The sequence below is a fragment of the Perognathus longimembris genome, chromosome 15, assembly GCF_023159225.1.
Source record: "Perognathus longimembris pacificus isolate PPM17 chromosome 15, ASM2315922v1, whole genome shotgun sequence".
Classification (NCBI taxonomy): domain Eukaryota; kingdom Metazoa; phylum Chordata; class Mammalia; order Rodentia; family Heteromyidae; genus Perognathus; species Perognathus longimembris.
In genome coordinates, this window is record NC_063175.1 from 40,361,636 (window position 1) to 40,382,890 (window position 21,255).

At 51.7% G+C, this 21,255-nt stretch overlaps 1 protein-coding gene across 1 annotated transcript in view; it reads left to right on the forward strand.

Annotated features, from left to right (window-relative positions):
• The first annotated feature begins 1,446 nt into the window (after window positions 1–1,446).
• Ctif (cap binding complex dependent translation initiation factor) overlaps window positions 1,447–21,255 on the forward strand; it is a 221,716-nt gene continuing 201,907 nt past the window's right edge. Inside the window, exon 1 of the mRNA XM_048363533.1 lies at window positions 1,447–1,681. The gene's annotated coding sequence lies outside the window, so the exon portion shown is untranslated. The remainder of the gene's footprint in view (window positions 1,682–21,255) is intronic.

Sequence of the window (21,255 nt, forward strand, 5' to 3'; positions counted from 1 at the left end):
GACAAGCTCTCCATGAAAAACAAAACCCCACCATCCCTCCAGGCCCATGCCAAATCCCAGCCCCATTCTGGGAGCCATCCCAGGCTCCTTCATAACCTCTAGATGTATTCTCTACTCACCCTACATTCTGGGCAGCCCTCGCTTCCCTGCCCCCTAAACAATTCAACCTGGCTCTTCTGTCCAACCAAAATACCTGGGAGCTTCAGAATCAACTCTTGTCTTATTCCTTGTACCCTGTAGCCTTGGTCAAATGTCTATCCTTCTTCACCTTTGTTAAAATTTTTAGTAATTTTTTGCTCAAGAACCACCCTTAGGAAGCCCCTCCTAGATCTTTTCCACCCTATCCACCCTCTATCTTGGTTGGCTGCTTCCCAGGGGTTCTATAGGGAGCACTTCATGCTCGTCCCTGTGTTAAGTGTTTATCTTCCACCCTTTCATGGAATGTGGCCTCTAAGTGTTGACTTATCCCCTCTCTTTTTACAGCCTGTGACCCTCTCACTAAACTGAGCTCATACAGGGCACAAACCAAGGATTTTTACCTGTTCTCTGTGTGCCCAGATGTGCCTGGTCTGTGGAGAATGCCCACCAAACCATATTAGAACTCATCACTACATGGATTTCTGCAATGTTCTGTGTGTTGCAGCCTTCCCCTGTCCTCGGGCTGTAGGGCATACAACACCCTTTATTTTTCCTAAAAACCTCTGCCTGTTGTTGTTGTTGTTGTTGTGTGTGTGTGTTTGCCAAAACAGTGGGGAGATTTGGTAAAGCAAATTCTCTCATCGAATTCTCTCAGCTACCATGTCCCAGTCTTTAGCATGGCCAATGGAGAATTAATTGGTTGCCAAGTGCATCTCTAATTACAACATCCCGCCCCGGCCACAGCGATGCTCAAATATTAATTATAACATATGCATCTCAGTCAACTGACGGTGGCACTTAATACAGCATTAATAACGCCACTTAGCCCCCCCCCCCCGCATACACAAAGCTCCCTGTTATCTGCCAAGAAGACAGACTTTGCACTTTAAAGGGCCCAAGTCTGTGTCCTTAAAGGCCTTCCAGAGTCTAAAAAGCAAATCATTCCCCGCCCCCCAAGCCCGGATCACGCCTCTGCCCCCCCCCCCCGGGCTCCCACCGCAGAGGTCCCCACCCAGGACCAGGCCAACGCCGAGAGTCGTTGCGGGGTTGACGGCAGCGTCACTAGATGGGGCTGTCAGGGCAGGTCGGGCGGCATCCCCGGCGTCCCGGTGACACCCGGCTCCCCAGGGCCCGCCTTCCCGGGAAAGAAAGGCGAACTACATTACCCAGCAGGCCCGCCAGCGCCCTCTTCCCTTTCAAGTCCTCGCACGTGGCCGGAGGGGGAGGCGGGGCCTGGACGTCACTCTCCAACATTCTCTTTCCCTGTGTCAGAGCAGGGATCGCTTTTTTTTTTCCCCCTTCCTCTACTCCCTCCCCCCTGCCCGCCCCTCCCTCCCTCTTTCCCTCCCCTCCTCCCCTCCCCCCCTCCTCTGGGTCCGTGCGCCCGGGCGCCGGTTCGCCCCCCCCTTCCCCTCCGCAGCTGGGACGCGCCGAACTCGAGGCCGGAGTCGGCTCTCCGGAGCCTGGTCCCTCCCTTCCCTTTCCCGGTCCCCTTCCCCCACCCCCGACGCGGGGTTGGCGCGGCGGACAGAGGACCCCCGAGGTGAGCATCCCTTGTCCACCCTCCCTGTTTCGTCGCCGCCGCTCGTGGATGGATTCCGGGACCCGGGAGGAGGGCTGCGCGACGTGCGCGTGCTGACGGATAAATCCGGGAAAACCGCCCCAAACAATTAGCCGCCTCCCCTCAGCCCCGCGCCTGGGCGGGCGAGCGGCTCGTCCGCACCCATCCTCAGTCCCCTCCCCACTCCCCTCGGTAGGGGACAACCCCCTCCCCTCTCCTCACGATCTCGCCCCCTCCACTCCCCCGATAGGCCCCCCCGCGCGGTGGGGAGCCGGGGCCCTGGAGCCCCCCTCGCGGGACGCGCGCCTGGAGCCCGGCCGGCGTGGCGTTGGGGCCGCGCGGTGGAGCCGCTGTCATGGGTCGGGTTCCGACCCGGGCGGAGGAAGCGGGAGAGCGCGATTCCTTCGCTTTTTGTTCTGCAGCCCGCATTTGCTGCAGCGGGCAGTTGCTCCGGTACCCGGCGAACTCGCAGCTGTTCTAAGCGCGCTCCGCCGAGGTAGGGGAGCGCGGCTCGGCGGGCGGGGGACCCTGGGGTGGCGGGACCCCGGGAGCGTGTCTCCACGCCGGCCTGGGGGACCCCAGCGTGTGTCTCCACGCCGCCCCTCCCCGTCGCGGTGACGGATGGTGTCTGTGAGTGTGCGCGCCCGTCCCCGCGGGCTCGGGGACGTCTGTGGCTGGCTGTCGTCTAGACAGGCAGCAGACCCCTCCCTCTGGCCCCGGTGGGCCCCGCTGGGAGCTGGGGAAACCGAATTGGTCATCCCTGGCGGCGACACCTTTGATCTGTCCCCCACGGTTGTGATTCTGTTGGGTTTTTTTTTTTTTTAATTCTTCTTCCTGTCGCCGTGGTGTAATCGGGCCGAGGGGGGAACCGGCGTTGACAGGCTGTGTGGAGAGTGACCCGAGCGCTGGAACCACGAGCAGGTGACTGTCTCGGGCGCGGGTCGTAGAGGGGGGCGGTGGTTGTATCTGCGGCGGAGTTCTGTTCCCCCACCGCCCCCCACCCCCGGGGCCGCGTGCGGGTGCCTGGGTGCCACCCGGAGGAGGCGTCCCCAGGACGTCTGCGCTCCTTTCTCTCTGTTGACTTCAAGTAATTAGCCGGGTCCCTCTAAGCCCCTTGTTTGGGTGGCGTGGCTCGGGTTTCGCGTAGTTCTCCGCGTTGGGGATGGGGGGGGGGTGTGTGAGCGGAGAAAGGGGGCGCGGCGTGTGGAGGGGAGGGCGCGGCGCCGCGCGCGTGCGTCTTCCCTGGGAGGAGGGCGGCGTCGCCTCCCTGCCCGGGTGTTTGTGTGAGTGCACCCTCCACCTGGCTGTTTGTGTGTGTGCGCGCACTCCGCTTGGGGAGGGGGGCAGATGGAGGGGCGGGACGACGCCGAGTGGGGACCCCCCTCCCTCCCGTGGGGCCGGGATCCGAAGTGGGATCTCTCGGGTTATCTGAGCTAGGCTCGTTGTCACGCGTGTCCGTGCGCGCTTGTGTTACTTGGAGACGGCGTGGTGCGGCCGTGGCCGTGGGAGACTCGGGGGTCGCGTGTGTTCATCAGCTGTGCGCGATTCCCCCACCTGCGGTGTCGCCCCTCTCTCCGTGACCCTGACATCCCACGTCCCACAAAACCTGGTGGACTGTCCGCCCATCCCCGCACTGGGCAGGCCCGGGGGCTGGGAGGAGCCGCGGGCGGGAAGCACGCGTGTCACCGCCCCCCACCCGATACTCGCTTGGCGACCCTTGCACTGAGGCGCCGGTGGGTGCTCGGGCCTGCGCACGCCCGCCGCCGCTGCCTGGACAGGCGCTGGAGAAAATCCGCGCTCTGCGTCCCCACCCCTCCTCCAGGCTCCCCAATTCTTCACTCTGGGGTGAGTGCCCCTGCCCGGGCCCTGTCCGCAAATGCCCGCGGCCTAGCGCCGCTGTCCGCCCCACGGGGCCAGCTTTCATTTCTTCCACCGGGGGATTATCCCCCTCACCCTCCCCAGCGAGAGGCCCTGGAGTTGCCGGCTAGGCGGCGTCTGCAGCCTCGCTAGGGGAATGGGACGGAGCCGCGCCGGCCTCGAGTAAAGGAAGGAGCCGCCCGGAGCGCGGGGAGGGGCGCCCAGCGGGCCAGGGTTCCTCCTGCCTAGAGCCAGGGCTGGATCAAAACCTCTGGAATCTCGGCTGTAGCAGGCCTGGGCCCCAAGAGGAAATTGCCTGGATTTTGACAACCCAGTGCTTCAGGAACTGAAAGCCCTGAACAGACGCTAGTAGGTGGCCAGGACACTGTGGGCTGGCCTGAGGAAACCTGGAGCGATAGAAACAGGATTTGATTTACGCATGGCTCATGTCATCATCATGTGTCAAGTGTCTGTTCTGCATGAGGAACGCTCAGAGGCAGTAATTTGTGATGCGTTCTGGTGTTGAGTGTCAGCTATGATGAGCAGATTGCTAGCATAATAACATGTTTGTACGACTTTATAGGGCGGCTCCCCTGATCAGTGCATTTATTAAGAGGATCCTGGGAGTCAGGGAGGATCAACCCCATTTTACAGATGAGCACACTGAGCCTCTGGAAGTGACAGTGACTTGCCTTGAGGCTTCCCAGTAGCCCAGGGGCAACTTTCTTCCCTCTGATTTCTTCAGGTAGTCCATAGCTTTTTATTTCAATAGTGACCACTAACTTGGGAAAATGGTAAATTAGGCTACTACTTATTCTTCCTCAAAATACTTTTGATTGGAGAAGGGAAGTGATGTCACTCAGCTAATGACTTGCTGTTGACAAATTCCAATCACTGTGATACACTCATTTACATATCTTGAATGTATAAGGTTGCCATCTGAGGATAGCCATTCATGCCAGCCCAGGCAGGAAAATTAGTGAGGCTCTTATCACTAGTTAACCACCATAAAGCCAGAGGTAAAACTAGCCCATGTGGTAGAGTGCCAGCCTCGAGCTAAAAAGCTAAGGGATAGTGCCTAGGCCCTAAATTCAAGCCCTAGTACTGACTGACATATGCAGGAATACATATGGTATGCCTGTTTACACAACACATGTCCTCTTGCTCATATGGCTGTGTACTGGAGTCCTAATGGAATCCGGGGGCCTTTTCTCTAGTTACTGGTTTCTTAGCATCAGATAAAAAAATAGACCCTTGAAGAAACATCCCAAACTATCCTCCTGCCTTCCTTCCTGTCCAGGAATTGGGAGGCCCTCAATGCAGCACACAGCTCCTATTGGCCTGTGTGAGTTCGAGTTCATATGACTGAAGACTCTCAGGCACTGCATGAAGTATTTTTTAATTTGGTCAATCAACTAATCACTCATTATATCCAAGCAGTATAGGGCACCTATAACTTTGTATATGAAGAAGTGTATACAAGAAACCCATTATTTCTGTTGTGTTAGACTCTAGTGTTTGAGACAAATGTAAGAATTCAAGCCCGTAGTGGTAGAGTGCTTGCCTAGCATGCATGAAGCCCTGGGTTCGATTCCTCAGCACCACATAAGCAGAAAGCTGGAAGTGGTGCTGTAGCTCAAGTGGTAGAGTGCTAGTCTTTAGCAAAAGAAGCTCAGGGACAGTGCCCAGCACTGAGTTCAAGCCCCAGGACTGGCCAAAAAAAAAAAAAATAATAAGAATTTGAGCCTAGCAAATGTTCATGCAACACTGTCTAGGCTACATTATCTGCTGGTGCAATCACACAAAAGTAAGAGAGCAGGAATGGTAAAGTCACTACACAATCATAGAGCCTGCAGGAGAGAACAAACCATAAATATTTTAGAGTGCTTACCCAGATACTTAATCAGTTTCCCATATGTTGGCTTCAGGGTTCCATAATGCGGATGCTTCTCTTAGAACAAGCACAGAAAGAAGCAATGCTTCTGGCCCTGTTGGAACCCCCTCCACACCCCCACTCCCAGATGGGCCCAACACTATGGCTTTCTGGAAGAGGAAGGCAGTTCACAGGACTGACCTTGAAGCCAATGGAGAGATTGTTCTGGACAGGCGAGCTGTCCTGCTGCTCTTCTGGCTCCTCCCATTCTCTCCAGTGCTGATTCAATAAGAACTGGTGGCTTTGGTCAATATCGCTCTCACAGGACTATATAGATGTTTTAGTATGAGGTTCTGTGTTTGGTTTTTTTTTTAAATCTATTCTTAGATTCACCTCTGATGTCCTTGACATTGTCCTCTAATTTCTTTCAACTTGGGGTTCCACTGCTCTTGTAAGGTTATCATGTTCACAGTTTCCATTGTGAAGGAGACAGCAGGAGGTGAGTGGTCAGGACTGAGAGAGAATTCTGCACTGGGAGAAAGAGAGAGAAGGAGGAGCAACACATAGACAAATTTCAGTTTCTCTTTTTTCCCCTCTTCTTTCTCTCTCTCCTTTCCTTCCTTCCTTCCTTCCTTCCTTCCTTCCTTCCTTCCTTCCTTCCTTCCTTCCTTCCTTCCTTCCTTCCTTCTTTCCTTCCTCCCTCCCTTCCTTCCTCCCTTCCTCCCTCCCTTCCTCCCTTCCTCCCTTCCTCCCTTCCTCCCTCCCTCCCTCCCTTTCTCCTTTCCTTCCTTCCTCCTTTTCTCCTTCCCTCCCTCCATCCTTCCTCTCTCCCTCTCTCTCTCTCTCTTTCTCTTGTGCTGTCACTGGCCTTGAACTCAGGCCCTTGCATGTTCACTTGGCTTTCTTGCTTAGGGTTGATGCTGTACCACTTGAGCCTTTTAAAATTTTGTCAGTCGTGGAGCTTGAACTCCAGGCCTGGGTGCTATCCCTGAGCTTTTTTTTCCCCTCTAGGCTAGAGCTCTTTCACTTTGAGCCACAGTGCCACTTCTGGTTTTCTGGGGTTAATTGGAAATAAGAATCTCAAGGACTTTCCTGCCCAGTCTGGCTTTGATTGTGGTCCTCAGATCTCAGCCTCTTGAGTAGTTAGGATTAGAGAGGCCACTGGTGCCTGGCCTTAAGCCGGGTTTTCAGTTCAGCATTTAGATGGTTAATTGGAGATGGAGCCTCATCAAGTTTTCTGGGAATATGGCCTAGTGGCAAGAATGCTTGCCTCCTATACATGAAGCCCTGGGTTCTATTCCCCAGCACCACATATATGGAAAACGGCCAGGAGGGGCGCTGTGGCTCAGGTGGCAGAGTGCTAGCCTTGAGCGGGAAGAAGCCAGGGACAGTGCTCAGGCCCTGAGTCCAAGGCCCAGGACTGGCCCCCCAAAAAAGTTTTCTGCCCAGGCTGGCTTTTGATGATGATCCTCTTAAGTTTCAGCTTCCTGAATAGCCAGGATTACAGGTTTGAGCTACCAGCACCCAGCAAATTGTAATTTCTGAAAGGTCTACAAAATTGATGGTGTTTCTTTGAAACTTGCTTGGTCATGTGGCTGCCCTTTTTGCTATTCTTATTCCCACTAGCACTCCTACTCACTCCTGTGCCCCTAAAGCATAGCTGTAGCTTGAGTTTCTCTCGCAGAAGCCCAGGCTGAGCTGTGGTTCAGAATGGGGTAAGAATACACATACCCCTGCAGCGTAGGTGCTCAGAGCTTCATACTTCTTTAGATGATCGAATCTCCATGCACACACCTGGGAGCATTAGGAATAAAATGACTTGCCTAAGGGTATGGCATGTCCTTTGTGAGAACAAGACCAGGAAGTCTGGAGTTTTCATAGCTCATCTAATCCTATTTCTCTACACCAGATGCTTACTGAAAAAAAAAAATGGGTCTATATTTTCCCAAGAGAACTCTTTGTCTTTATCCCTTTGCTAGTATTCTGGGTGGCTAAAAAATTCCACAAGCTATTTGAGATTGCTTCCTTTCAAAATAGGCCTTTGCTGCCTTGTGTGTCATCCTTCGCCATCCAGGAAAGAATGAGACTTGAGAGAGGTGGTGGTTTTGGGACCTCTTTTGGCTCCCTGTTTCATTGTGGCTTCCAAGCTTTGTAGTAGGGTCCTCGAGACTTTCACTAAGTGCCTGCAAAGCGGTTAGGTCCTCACATTTGTCCAGCAAGAAGAGCCACAGATATCACTGGGTCCTCAGCTGACTCTAAGAAGTACTAAACTGCTGTGGGGAAGAGGACAGCAGGGCTAGATAGGGGCTCGGTTGGCACCGGGGACTCATAGGTCCCCTGCATTTGAACTGACTTTGTAGTTTGTACTATAGTATCCATGCAGACCACCCCCTCCCCCCAGCTCCCGTGATGTATATTATTAATTCAGCAAGTGAGCCACTATCAGCATCATTATCCCCAACCCCATCTTGCAGATGGGGAAGCTAAGTCTCCAATGTTAGTAACATGTCCAAGTTACAAGTAAACAGCAGGGCAGGGATCTGAACTCTGGTCTCCGTGCTCTAAGCCCAGTGCTCAGAGCTGAAGCGGCTTCACTATCTGACATAGTCATCAAGGCCTTGAACTTTCCAGAACTCCTTTATGTCTACTGTTAATGCTTATTCAGCTAGGGAGCTGGACCCAACTGTGAATTAATGGGTGGAGGTGAGAGATAAAGGATGGAGGCAGTTTCCATAGCAACAACACAGAGCGTACAGCATTTGGCATGCTTTTTTTTTTTTTTTTTTTTTTTTTTTTTTTTTTTTGGCCAGTCCTGGGGCGTGGACTCAGGGCCTGAGCACTGTCCCTGGCTTCTTTTTTGCTCAAGGCTAGCACTCTGCCACTTGAGCCACAGCGCCACTTCTGGCCATTTTCTGTATATGTGGTGCTGGGGAATCGAACCCAGGGCCTCATGTGTATGAGGCAGGCACTCTTGCCACTAGGCCATATCCCCAGCCCTGGCATGCTTTTATAGAAGAGTAACTTTGAGAGTGGGTCTGAATGTGTGGTCCTGGGGCTTTAGAATGGGGCAGAGGCCTGAAAATGGATGAGGCAAAACTTGGAAGTGTAGATGAAGAAGACCAGAGAGGTTTTATTGATCATGCTGGGGTTGGTAGGTTCCTCAGTAGTTACTGGATTCTTTTTCTATACCTGTCTCAGTGCCAGCCTCTGTGGTAGGACCTTGAGGCCCTGCCTCAGGCAGCCTGCTCTCTCGTGGGAGAGACATACAGACATGTTCATTGCATGCTAGAGTGATAGGGAAACTTCAGGACCTGGTGGTACCTGCAATCAAGGAGGACTTCCTGAAGGAGACAACTCAGGAATGAGTCTTAGGGGAGGAAATGAGCTAGTCAGGAAAAGAGACGGGAGAAGGGCACTGAGGTAGAAGGAAAGGCTTGCGTGTGGCATGTGGTGGTGTGCACCAAAGCCGGAAGCTGTCTGGCTGTGGGAAGAGAATATAAGCAGAAGGTCAAAAGCAAGGGCAGTGAGGAAAGCAGGCTCCAGCCAGGACCTGCACTTGGAGTCTGCAGTCTAGCATGGGGGATAGGGCTTTTAGCAGAGTAGAGGGGGCCAGCCCTGGGTCAGATGAGATATGACCCAGAGCAGGTGGCTACTGGGCTGATGAGGCTCTAGGCAGTACCCAGGCCTGGAACCCAGGGACATTAGCAAAGTCCTGTGTTACACATAATTGAGGAGTACCGTCTGTGGATTACTTCAGTTCAGGGGATAAGAGAGCAGCCCCAGAGTGTCCCAAATGGCAACCTAAACGTGAGCTTCTGGCTACTAGGGAAGCCAGAGGAAGATTGTGGTGAGCTCCGGCTCCCAGGTCTTAGGCTGGAATCACAGACCATCTTCAGTACCAGGCAGAAGCCCACAATCCCCGGAGTGGGGAGAGAGATGTTTGCGCGAGTATGGCCGTGATGGTCCTCGGTGGGGTGGGGGTGGGGGGCTGCTGTAGACAATGAGAGCAGACCTCTTCCTCCCATTGTCAGCGAATCCTTTGTCACGCCGGGCTGCTGGCTTCTGAGGGAAGCCAGGCGGGGATGCTGTGTCATGCTGGAGGCCCAGCTGGCGGAATTCAGCGACCAAGAGCAAGAAAGGAGAGCAGGCTTCAGCTGCAGGCATCAGAGCAAGTTAGTGGGAGAGGCGGGTTCCTTTTTGTTAACCCCTACAGGGAGCACAGCCCTGTCTGAGACCCATGAAGTAGGAGCACTGGGCGGGGAAGATGGGGCTCCCTGGAGCAGGCACTGTAGTTGAAGCCGCTAAAAGGCTGTAACAAGCTGGGCCAAGACTAGAATGCTAATTAAATGGGGGCGCCCTGAGCCCTGTCTGTGTCATTGGACTGAGCAGCCGAGCGGGGCTGGGCTGGGGATCCAGGCTGGGCTTTTCATACCCAAATCCTCAGGACCCAAAGCAGTGCCTGGCACACAGAAGGTGTCCTGTGTCTGTGTGGGGCTCCCCAAGACACGGCCCCCAGAGGTCAGCTAGGGAAACCCTCCACGGGAACACCCCAACACAGACTTAGAAGCGTGTAGTCCCACAGAATAATGTATCTGGAAGCCTTCCAACACAAAGCACCAAAAATCGCTGCAGAAGATACAGCCGTGTCTGTCACAGGGGAGCTAGACTCCGGAATGCATGAAAGGTGGGAGAGGGAGAGGGATTTCCCGTCTCAGAGCCCTAGGGGCTGCGTCCTGACTTCTCCAGGGCTGCAAATGAGACAAGCAATAGAAATGGGGACCCCTGCCTCCAGTAGGCACAGGGGAGATTTGAAGAAAGCCAAATAGCATTGAGTCCATTGACCTAGGCAGGGCTGGATTTATTGTCTTGGCCTGGATTTGAAGTGAGGAAAACAAAAGTATCTTCCCAGGAAATTGGAAACCCCCAGGCCTGAGATGGTTTTGGACATCTGCCAGACTTGTCATCCTGGGGGACCTAGAGGAGGAATTAGCTCATAAAGACCCCCGGCTAGTTTTCCCAGTGACTTCCAGACTGTGGCCTGAGAGGTCTGGGGGGGATGGGGAGAGGCTGGGGTTTCTGATCCTGTGTTGAATGGGGGAGGGGGGAGCGATGCTTCAGGCCTGGGGCACAGTGGATGGGGGCTGAGGTATGGAGAGGGGAGCAGAAGCACCTTGGAGACGGCTGCACACTGGGGGAGTGTGAGCAGAGCATGGTGCAGGACAGAACCTGCCTCTGGCTCATCATACCCTAGGAAAGAGCTAAAGATGAACTCCATCCATTTGGGAAATCCAGCACCTTCTCTCCTGATGCCTGATCAAGCCAGGTCCTCACTGATAAATGGTCTTTCTAGGTTTCCTGTAAGGATGGGTCCCCTGTGGGGATTCTATTGGTTTTGGGTTCTCCACACCAGATGGTACCACATCGCTCTGTATGGCATCTTTGCCTCCTCTGATGCTACATTTGTGAGATGTTAGATCACCTGGCTACTCCCCCCTCCTATGTGGGAATCCTGCCCAGAGCAGCAACTTGCCCATGGGAGGCTACAGTGGCCTCAAGGCCTTAGCCATCTCTTGGCCATTTCTGCCTATTCCCCTTTCAGCTGTAGTTGTGGTTTCCAGACCTTTTGTCAGCCTTCTTCTGTTTTCTGTCAGTAGGGCCTTCATTTGTCAAGCTGAAACTGTCCTAACCAGCTTAGGCCATCGGGAGCTTGTAAGGATGGTGTAGGTGACAGAGCTGGCTACATAGTCAGTCTGTGATGTTTGTCTGTCCGTTGCTGTTGTTGAGACCTGGTCTCACTGGCAGCCCAGACTCACTGCAAGCTCCTCATCCTCCTGCTCCAGCCTTATGAATGCTGGGATTATAGGTGTGCACCACCACGCCTGGCTTAGTATGGAAGTTCTGAACAGCCTTGTCTCTGCTTTTCTGGCCACCACCAGGGAAACAGTGTGCCCATTCTAGGACTTCCACCCACACCCAGAACACATTTCAGCTTGGGAGTCAGTAGTTTGGGAATCCCAGGCAAAGAGCTGGTGTTTAGGGAGTGTCTATTATATGCAGAGGCAGTGGTGGCGCTCTGTATACCACTGATTGAATGACAGTGCACATTCAGACAGCAACTGGGGCAGAGCCCTAGAATTGCCTGGCTGCAGTGATGACAGCTGACCCGGAAGTGATTCAGAAAGGCTGTGTGAGTTCATCAAGAGTGGGTGGAGCTGACACTGTCCACACTGTTCCCTTATAGGCCCCCCCCCTTGCGGGGGCTGGGGATATGGCCTAGTGGCAAGAGTGCTTGCCTCGTATAATGAAGCCCTGGGTTCAATTCCCCAGCACCACATATATAGAAAATGGCCAGAAGTGGCGCTGTGGCTCAAGTGGTAGAGTGCTAGCCTTGAGCAAAAAGAAGCCAGGGACAGTGCTCAGGCCCTGAATCTAAGCCCCAGGACTGGCAAAAAAGAAAAAACAAAATAGGCCTTCCTTGAGGATAGGCAAGCTCCTGATGTCATCACCAACCGGGACCCGTGGCCTTTGCCATACACAGTCAATTTGCTACGACTTTAGTTTGAACCATGATCAAAGAAGTGGCTGCAGAAGTCAAATGTTGGCATGTCCCTAAACAGAAGGACGCCAGAGATCAAAATGGTCGTTAGAGTATGAAGTTGATCTGTCTCTTGTGTCTGCTTAGAGCACCCTGAGCTCTAAAAAAAAAGGGGGGGGGATCCTGCTCTTCCCTCTGTCTGTAGTCACTGGCTGGCTGGCATCTGGGTGGCTTGCCTGGCTACCAGATGCATTCATTCAGTTGCAGTAGTTGCCTTTGCAGTGATGGCTGAGTGCCCGCGTCTCCCCTGTCACTTCCCGCAGGGCCTTGTGCTGATGGGGCCAGTGCTGAGGGTCAGGAATTTTTGAAACATTCATTTTTTCCTTCTCATCCCTCCAGAAATGGATCCTCTGCCAACATCAGCTGGTCTACCTTAATCCCGTTAGCTTAACATATTTACTCACTAGCATCTGGTTCAGGTCGGTAGGCATCTGCCACGGTCAGGATCGGGGAACAGATTGTGACTCCTGGTTAGACACAAGCAGGGTCTCTGCTTCCCATCATCTCATCATGGCAGGGGCAGAATAGCTTCCTGCTGGTGCAGGATGCTATATCTGGGCAAGAGGAATTTTGAGCAGCCAGAAGGAAGGCGGGGTTGGGTACCATTTGTGCGCGTGCACGTGTGTATGTGTGTGTGTGTTTGTACTTGCAGCTTTGCACTCTCACTTAGCTTGCTTACTCATTATGGCTTTCTTACAGCTAGCACTCCGCTACTTGAGTCGTACCTCCAGTCCAGCATTTTGCTGGTTAACTAGCAATTGAGTCTCATGGAGTTTTCTTCTTGGACTGGCTTTGAACTTCAATCCTCAATCCTAGCCTCCTGAGTAGTCAGGATTACAGACGGGAGCCATTGGAGCCTGGTAGTAGCTGGGCGCCTTTCTTGGTGCAAATGGACACATTTGTGCGGGCTTACAGATGTGGACTGAGCATGCGGGGTAAATGGGAGCTTACGTTGTGCAGGCCTAGAAGGAGTGCACACTCATCATTTATGACCACTTCTACCTCGGGGTGCACACAGGAAAGATGATGGACAGGGGGGCTCATGTACAAAAGACCCCAAGATCTGCCTCCCTATTTTCCTTAAGGGGCCCACAAGGAATATGCTGTCTTGGGTATGATAACCTCAAAATTCAGCTCATAGCCACAAGGTTCTATTTTGTATTTCACCATGATCTCAGTTGTGGAGGTAGGGCAGAAATGTTGTGGGATATTATTGGCTATAGATTAAAAAAAAATCCACTCGACTCAGAATGACTTTAGTAAGAAAAATGTCAGTCTCTTGCACTAGCTATGGCCTGTAATCCCAGCCACTTGGGAAGTAGAACTCAGGAGAACTGTGGTTCAAGGCTAGCCGCGGCAAAATATTAGTGAGACCCTCCATCTCAACAGATAAGCTAGGCCGATGGTGCTTTCGTGCACACAATCTCAGCCATGAGAAAAATAGCAACACCTCTGCAGATTGTGGGCCAGGACTGGGGCACTAATGGAAAGAAGCTAGATGTGCAGATGTAACGTGTGTGCACTCTGGGTCTGACCCATTCCTCACATACATCTCTTCCTCTAGATGCAGTCTAGAAGGTTCTGGCACTTTCCTGAGATCTGTTACTTGTGTTTATGTCTCATCTGTGCCCCCCAAGCCCTGGGAGCCCTCATGGTCCTGTGTTTCTAATACCTTTCTTCTGAGGAGCCTGGAGCTTTCCTCTCCTCTGGACTGTATAATATTCTAATATTTAGGGGAGGGGGTTACTGTCTTCCTCGGAAAACAGGTGAGTAGCTTACCCAGGCAGAGTGTCTGAAGGCCAGGGCTCCTTTCCTAGTATAGTGTTTATAGATCGCTCTCTCTTTTGGCAATACTGGGATTTGAACACAAGACCTGGTATTTGTTAGGTCGGTGCTTTTATTTTTCAGATAGCATCTTGTATGTTTGCCTAGAACCAACCTCAGACCATGATCCTTCTAGCTATCCTTCCTAGTAGTTGGGATGGTAAGCACCACCCAGTACCATTCCTGGATTATCACCTGGGCTGGCCTCTAACTACAGTCCTCCAGTTATTTGGCTCCCACGTAGCTGAGATTATAGGTTGGAGTCATAGCATCCAGTCCAGATTCTTCTTTTTAGTTTTTCCCTTTTTCTATTCCAGTCCTTCAACTGAGGCTTCAACTCAGGGCCTAGGTACTATCCCCGTATTTCTTTTGTGCAGGCTAGCTAGCGCTCTAGCACTTGAGCCACACAGCTCTACTTCTGGCTTTTTTTTGTGGTTAATGGGAGATAAGAGTTTCATGGATTTTCCTGCCTGGGCTGGCTTTGAACTGTGGTCCTCAGCTCTCAGCCTCCTGAGTAGCTAGGATTATAAGCATGGGCCACCCTGCTCCTTGGCTCAGATTTTTCTTTTTAAATAACAGTGCAGTGCCTCAAAATACTTCTTACCCAAAATGTGGTGTATGAGGTGGGGCTAGTTGGCCTTGGGCCCTTCCCCCACTCATCCACCCTCACTCCCAGGCCCCACTGTGGCCGCCTGGGCCCTGTTTCTAGATCAGCCAGGCTAGAACGGCTCTTTTACCTGTGATTTGCCCCAACAGGTTTTCCAATAGCTCTTCAGCTTGAAGCAATTAGAAAGTGTGGGAGCCACACCCCTGGAGAGAAGCAATTAGACTTTACAACCCACTTTGCTTTCACAGTTGTGAATGCTTCTCACTACGTTTTGCCAAGTTCCTTCACTGTTCAGTGACTCTGCCCCTGTCCCCACCCTGCTTTCTCTGTGGCCCACATTCACCAAAAGCAACAATTGTGAACACTGATTTGAAGAGGGCCTTGCACTTAGAAAGTTCAAAAGTCAGAATGAAGCAGGCAGGCTCCAGAGATGACCTAATGTCCATCAGCCCATGAATGGATATGCAAAGCACTGCCCATCTGTCCACTAGAGTATTAGTCAGCTGTGAAAAAGGATGGTTTGGTTCAGCTATGGGATGGAGCATCCTCAGAAATATCCTTTGTAAGTAAAAAAAAAAAAAAGGACACAAATCACAGGGTATACCAGACCCTCCGTGGGAGCCATGCTGGGCAGGTAGAATGGTAGCCAGATCCTTTTATGGTGCTCACCAGGGATGGAGAGCAGAGGGGGAGGGGCAGTAATGAGTAATTGCTTTATGAGTAGAGGTTTTTGGTTTTTTTTTAAATGAGGTAAAGAAATATTTTGCAACTAGATATTGATGGTGGTTGTTCAACAGTGGGAATACAACTACCACTGAACTATACACGCATCACTTTCAAATGCCTACGGTCAGGCATGGTAGCTTGTACAATGAATCCCAGCTATGTGGGAGGTAGCGATTGAGGACTGAGGTTTGAGGCCAGCCCAGGCAAGAAGTTAGTGAGACCCTGTCTGAAAGAACAAGCCAGGCACCGTGGTACATGTTTGTAATCCCAGTTCTGTGGGAGGCTGAGGTCAGAGGATTAAAATCCAAGGCAGCTCCAAGCAAACGCAAGACATTATCTGAAACACAACAAAGGCCAAAATGCCTAGAGATTGGGCTTCTTAGTTTCCACATTGTGTTCTAACTTGATTCTCTTCCCTAACTTCTCCCCTACCCAGGGGATATTTGAAGAAAACTCCTGTCGTCATATCATTAAATAATTCAGTAGACATTGGGGCAAAAACATAGCCCCAAGAGATGGCACTCTCAGTAATATTTTGTTTTTCCTTTCAATATTTCTTCATGTAGACCGGGCACTCAAAGGCAACTCACACTTGGTTCCTGGCTTCAAGGAACCTAGATTAGTGGGTGTCTTCAGGTTTTCAAGAGCTAGCTGGTGTGATTGTGGTTCATATGTTTGTGCGGCTGGCGAGTCAGATTTGTAAGGCAGACTGGAATGTAGGTAAAAGTTGACACTTTAGTCTTGAATCTACAGGCCTGCAGGCTGGAAACGCAGGCAGGATTTCTGTTTCAATCCGAACACATACTTCCTACTTTGGCAGATCTGTCTTTGCTCTTAACGCTTGCCTTAAAACAATAATGTTTTCCTTGTTTTTCCCTCACACTTGTACATTTTGGGCTGGGCTAATGATGGAGGAGATTAGGGCCGTCTCTGCCTTACTCAGTGTCTGCCCAGGGCAGCCCGGGACCTCTCTTCTCTTCACAGCTTGGCACGTGACTGGCTTGAGCTTCCTTTCAACATGGTGGTCTTAGTATGGATGGCTTGATAACCGGGTGGCACGAAACGCGAAGGTGGCGGCCACCAGGCATTCTTCCAGCTTAGGCTTGAAGCAGGCTCATTGCGACATGTGTTGTATTCCTACCCATCGGGTCACACACAGGAAGTATGGACTCTGGCCTATCCAGAGGGAGGTGGTATAATACCCAAATGCTCAGTCTGTATTGACTGTGTCATTGGACACGACCTGGGACCGGCAGACTGGGCCCCTCTGGAGTGTCTTCCCATGTGACCTTTCCCAACGTGTGCTCCCTCTCTGATGCTCTAAAATGAAAATAAAGGAAAAAACTGCATGCCTCACGGGGCCACTTGGAGGACCAGCTGAGATAGGCATCTCAGTTGTCACAGTGGCAGATGTTGGGGGTGTGTGGCCTTGGGGGGGTTCCCCCTGGCAGGGAGGGATCTTGCCTGTCTATCAGGAGTCCTGGAGCTGTGACTCAGCATGGAGGACCACTGTCCCCTCCTGAGAAGGCCACCAGGCCAGGTCTAGTCAGGCACGCCCCTTTAAAAATGCTAGCAGGAACTTAAATTCCCTGTTTTATTTCATCAATTAGATGTGTTGGGGGCTCACGGACGGCATTTGTATGGCTCTGTGCTATTTTCTGGCTTTTTCCTCAGTGTATGTGTGTGAGGGGGGGAGAATATTCTAGAAAGTTGTAATTGTTGCTAATTACTCTTAAAACCCTTTGAGAACTTGTGTGGAACGTGTGATAGCAGAGCACGTGAGTGTTTAAAGCCCTCCACCTTTGCCTTCTTTGCTCTGTGTCCTCACCACGCTTCCGTAAAGCACGTGATACTTCTGCCCCTTTGACACTTGTCTCCCCCCCCCCCCCCGGGGACACACTGGGTGACAGAGTCGGAGCTCCAACTCCGGCCCACCCGCTCCAAAGCCCGTATCCTTTTCCCAGAAAGCTTGGCAGGAAAGTGACTCTCGGCAAAGTACCAGAATTTTCCTTCCTGTGAACACTGTTGAGTTTAATTAGATTAATTTCCACTTTTCTTTTGCTTTGGCAGTGCGGGGGGGAGGGTGGTGTTGGTGTTGGTGTTGAAGAACGGTGTAGTTGGATCACATAGCTGCACTGAGCAGAACTAAGGTGCCCAGAGTGGGGACCCTCCAGGCCTGACGTCACCAGCCGCCATCCACCCCCATGGGTAAATGGCCCATGGAGACCCAGTGGAGTGCCCTGTGCTCAGACCAGGGTGGGTGTTCTTCGAGCGCTGTGCTTTGTGCGCATGTGTTGCAGGAATAGCAGGTCCTACATTGGGAGGTTCCTTCCAAGGCGAGCTGTCAAGGTGAGGGCCTTGCTGGACAGGGCCTCAGTAAACAAGACGGCTTTGCTGAGTCCAGATCTTGCTTTTAGCTCCCAAGAGCCAACCACAAACATTTGTGGAGGGCCCGCGGTATGCCAGGCAGGCAGGGGGAATGTGCCCTGTGGAACAATCAGCCTCAGAGAGAACTTGCTGTAGAACAGTACCGTTCTGTGGTTGTCTGACCCTGACCTTGGGCGTCTTCGTCTGTCCACAGGTGTGCCACCCCACCCTGGCTGGCATATGCTGAGGCGTGGCTGGCATTCACCGTGATCATTCCTTCTGAAGCTGCCCAGGGCAGAGTTGGCCTTTGGAAGGTCAAATGTCTAGCCTTTTTGGGGCTTTGCCCTGGCTGGCTGATGACTGCTTGTGCAGGGCTTCATGCAGGATTGTGTTTGCCTGTTTTTTGTTTGTTTGTGTTGCTTCTTTTTTTTTTTTTTGGTGGCCTTGCCACAGAAAACAAAGTCAAAAGCATAGAAGCACTAGCAATCATCATGTGTTGGGAACCAGGTACCAGTAAGCTTCCTGAGCTGGGCCCTTTGGGTCCTCAAGACCCCTTTGCCTGTTCCCCAATCTGGCTTCACCATCACCCTGGTGTCCTGCTACTTGTTGATTCTTCTTGCTCTGCAGTTCCCTGGCCAAGAGAAACACCAGGAATAAGTAGGCAAAAAGCCACTTCACAAGGTAGATTCCTTTGTGTGCCTGCTGAGGTGTGACTGCATTAATCGCCACCACTCAGTCTTTGGGAGAACCACATTTTAAGAGGTGTGGTTCCATCTGCTCAAATGTGCCCTTAAAATGCTGGTCTATTGAGTCTATGATTCCCTGTGCTACTTCATGAACTTTGTGGATTTGGTTGTTCCTTGAGGAGAGAATATTCTAGAAAGTCATCATTGCCAGAAGCCAAATGACCAGAAAGGTAGAGTCTGAGTTGATGTTGACCATTTTCACTGGCAGGTGTTTGGTGAGGGGTCATTGACACTGGGGTCTTTTTGCTGGGTGGACGGGTATTCTCAGAAAGCCAGTTACTTATTTTCCATCCAGAAATCAAGAGTTACAGAGGTGGGACAGGGTGATTTCCCCCCCTCCCCCCGGCTTTCTTGTACTCTAAGGATAATTTTGTATGGGCTCTGATCCTGCTTCATCAATAATGTCCTTGGTACCTCCAAGTCCATCACATCCAATATCCACTGTGTTCAATGTGTCCTGACATTGGGCCCAACCTGAACCATGTTGGGCCCTATGCCTCTTTAGAGGATCTCACTACTACTCAGAAAGGTGGGACTGTGGCCTTGATCGACCTTTTGGGGACCCTCTCAGTTGTGGTTTATAGTTCCAGGTTTTCCTGGGTGCTCAGGTCCTGTTTGTCCTCAAGTGCCCAGCAACTTCTCCTGTGGTGGGGAGTTCTTTCTTAGGGTTTCTTTTGCCCTTCACTCTGCCGTCTGTGTCCGCTCCCCAGCTGGTCTGAATAAGTCCCCTGGCCCGTTCTTGGTGGGAGATAGATTTGAGAGGATTTGATATCACCAGCCCCACTTGCTGGAGGTATCAAGGCCTGGCTCACTAAGATTCCATGCGGTCTTTGAGCCAATGTCTTCCTATGGAACAGTATGCTGCCCGGCTTTGCCAGATCCCTGCTCTCCATTTGTGTAGATTTTCCATTTCACAGGGAGAAGCAAGGCAACAATGGTCTATTTTCAGAATACCAAGACTGACAACAAAATTTTATTTGGTGGGGTGGGGTGAGGGAGGTAAAAATTTCTGAGATCTACCACATCCCAGCCTGAATTGCATAACTTTCCCTCCCTATAACTGTGCTTCTTGTCTTTTCAAAAATAGTCCTGCTCATTCCCAGCTTTTCAGGCTGGCTTGGCCCTCGTTCATCTCATCTCCTCCTTCTGAGTGCCTTCTGCCCATTCCCCTTCTATCTCTGCTGTCTAGGCCTGCATGGTTTATTGCAGATAAGGGTCTCCTGGGCTTGTCTCCCCAGGCTGGCTTCCAACCATGATCCTCAGATCTCAGCCTCCTGAGTAGCTCGGATGACAGGCATGAGCCACCAGTGCCCAGATTGCAGGGGAATTTTAATTAGTACAACCACCACCCCCCCCCCCAGCTCCATTTCTTAGACTATGAAGTGTTGAGGTATCAGGATGCGAGTAACACCAGACCCAGGGAGATCACTCACGTTAGTTATTCTTAGATCCCTGGATGTGCTGGGAAGGGAGTCACCCTATTTTTAGAGGGTGTCATAGTAGTTTGTAATTAACAGTGTGCCCTCTGCTGCCTACACCTTACTTACACCACATTGTAATTAGTGTTTTAATCATCTTCAAACAAGATCAGCAGGTCTGTGAGGGCCTGGAATCTGCCTGGCTCACTTTTGACCCCATACTCCATGGAGCCCCGGTGTGTGGTAGTGGGGAACGGGGGGGGGGGGGGCGGGGGGGAATCCTAGCAGGAGGCCAGGGGGGCTTGGGGAAAGCAGGGGACAGCTAAGTCATGAGCAGTTGGGAAGGTGGCAGGTACAGCCTGACCAAAGCCTGGAGGGACAGAAGGAATGTGATAGTTGGGGAAGGTAAGGGACAAGGAACCTGGAAGGAAGCTGGGGAGTGATGGGAAGAGGCGGGACCAGTAGTGCTTTGAAGGTGTTTCTCATGTGTTGTAGGGGGCTTGGGATGAAACCATATACTTTATAGAAAGAACATGAGAATTTTCATGATCTTAGTCTTTTAGACAACAGGGCTTCTACTAACCCATACAGCACCTTGGAAAAGAATTAGGAAAAGGTATCGCTTATCTTAGTGGATGAGCCTAGAAGAAGGCAGCTTCCTCCTTACCTGGCCCCCAACCTCAGCCTTGTACAACGATACATGGCCTAACAAGTATACACCAGGAGTATCTTTTAGCAGTGCACAAACTATGCAATGATATGTGGCTACTCTTTTGAGAGTGAAGGCTGGATTTTTGGCTCTGGATTGGAGACAGTTTAGAATGAGAGGTCTTTCTGTGTTACCCAAGTCCGATCATCCTATTTCTTTGTGCTATTGTTTTAGCTGCATGGTTTTCTTTCTCTAAGAAACCAGACAGTAGACATGAGATTCCCTATAGGTATATTGTCCATAGTTCTGGGTATTCCTGTCACTCAAAAAGTTTTATCAAAATGCAGATTCCTGAGCTGGGCACTGGTGGCTCATGTGTTATACCAGTCCTAGGTACTCAGGAGGCTGAGACCTGAGAATTTCAGTTCAAAGCCAGCCTAAGCAGGACACCCTTAAAACTCTTCTCTCCAAATAACCAGCACAAAGCCAGAAATAGAGGTATGTCTCAAGCAAGTGATAGAATTCTGGCCTTGAGAAAAAAACGTCAGGCAAGAGTTCGAGGCCCTGAGTTCAAGTCCCAGTACCAGCACACACACACACACACACACACACACACACACACACACACTCTTATCTTAGTCTCAGACTATGTGTGGTTCAAGAGACTGCACAGAGCCCTAGAAGTCTGCATTTTTGCACAAGCTCCCCAGCTGGAGAGCACAAACTTCACTCACTTACATATAAGAAGGCGGAAGCCCATCGAGGGACATGACCTGCCAAGGCTCCTCCAAAGTGAGCCACTCTGTTGCTTTTCAGTGCTGGCTTCCTGTACACCTGCAGACCTCAGTTCTCTGATCATCTCCAAGGCCAGCAACCCCTGACTCTGTACCATTT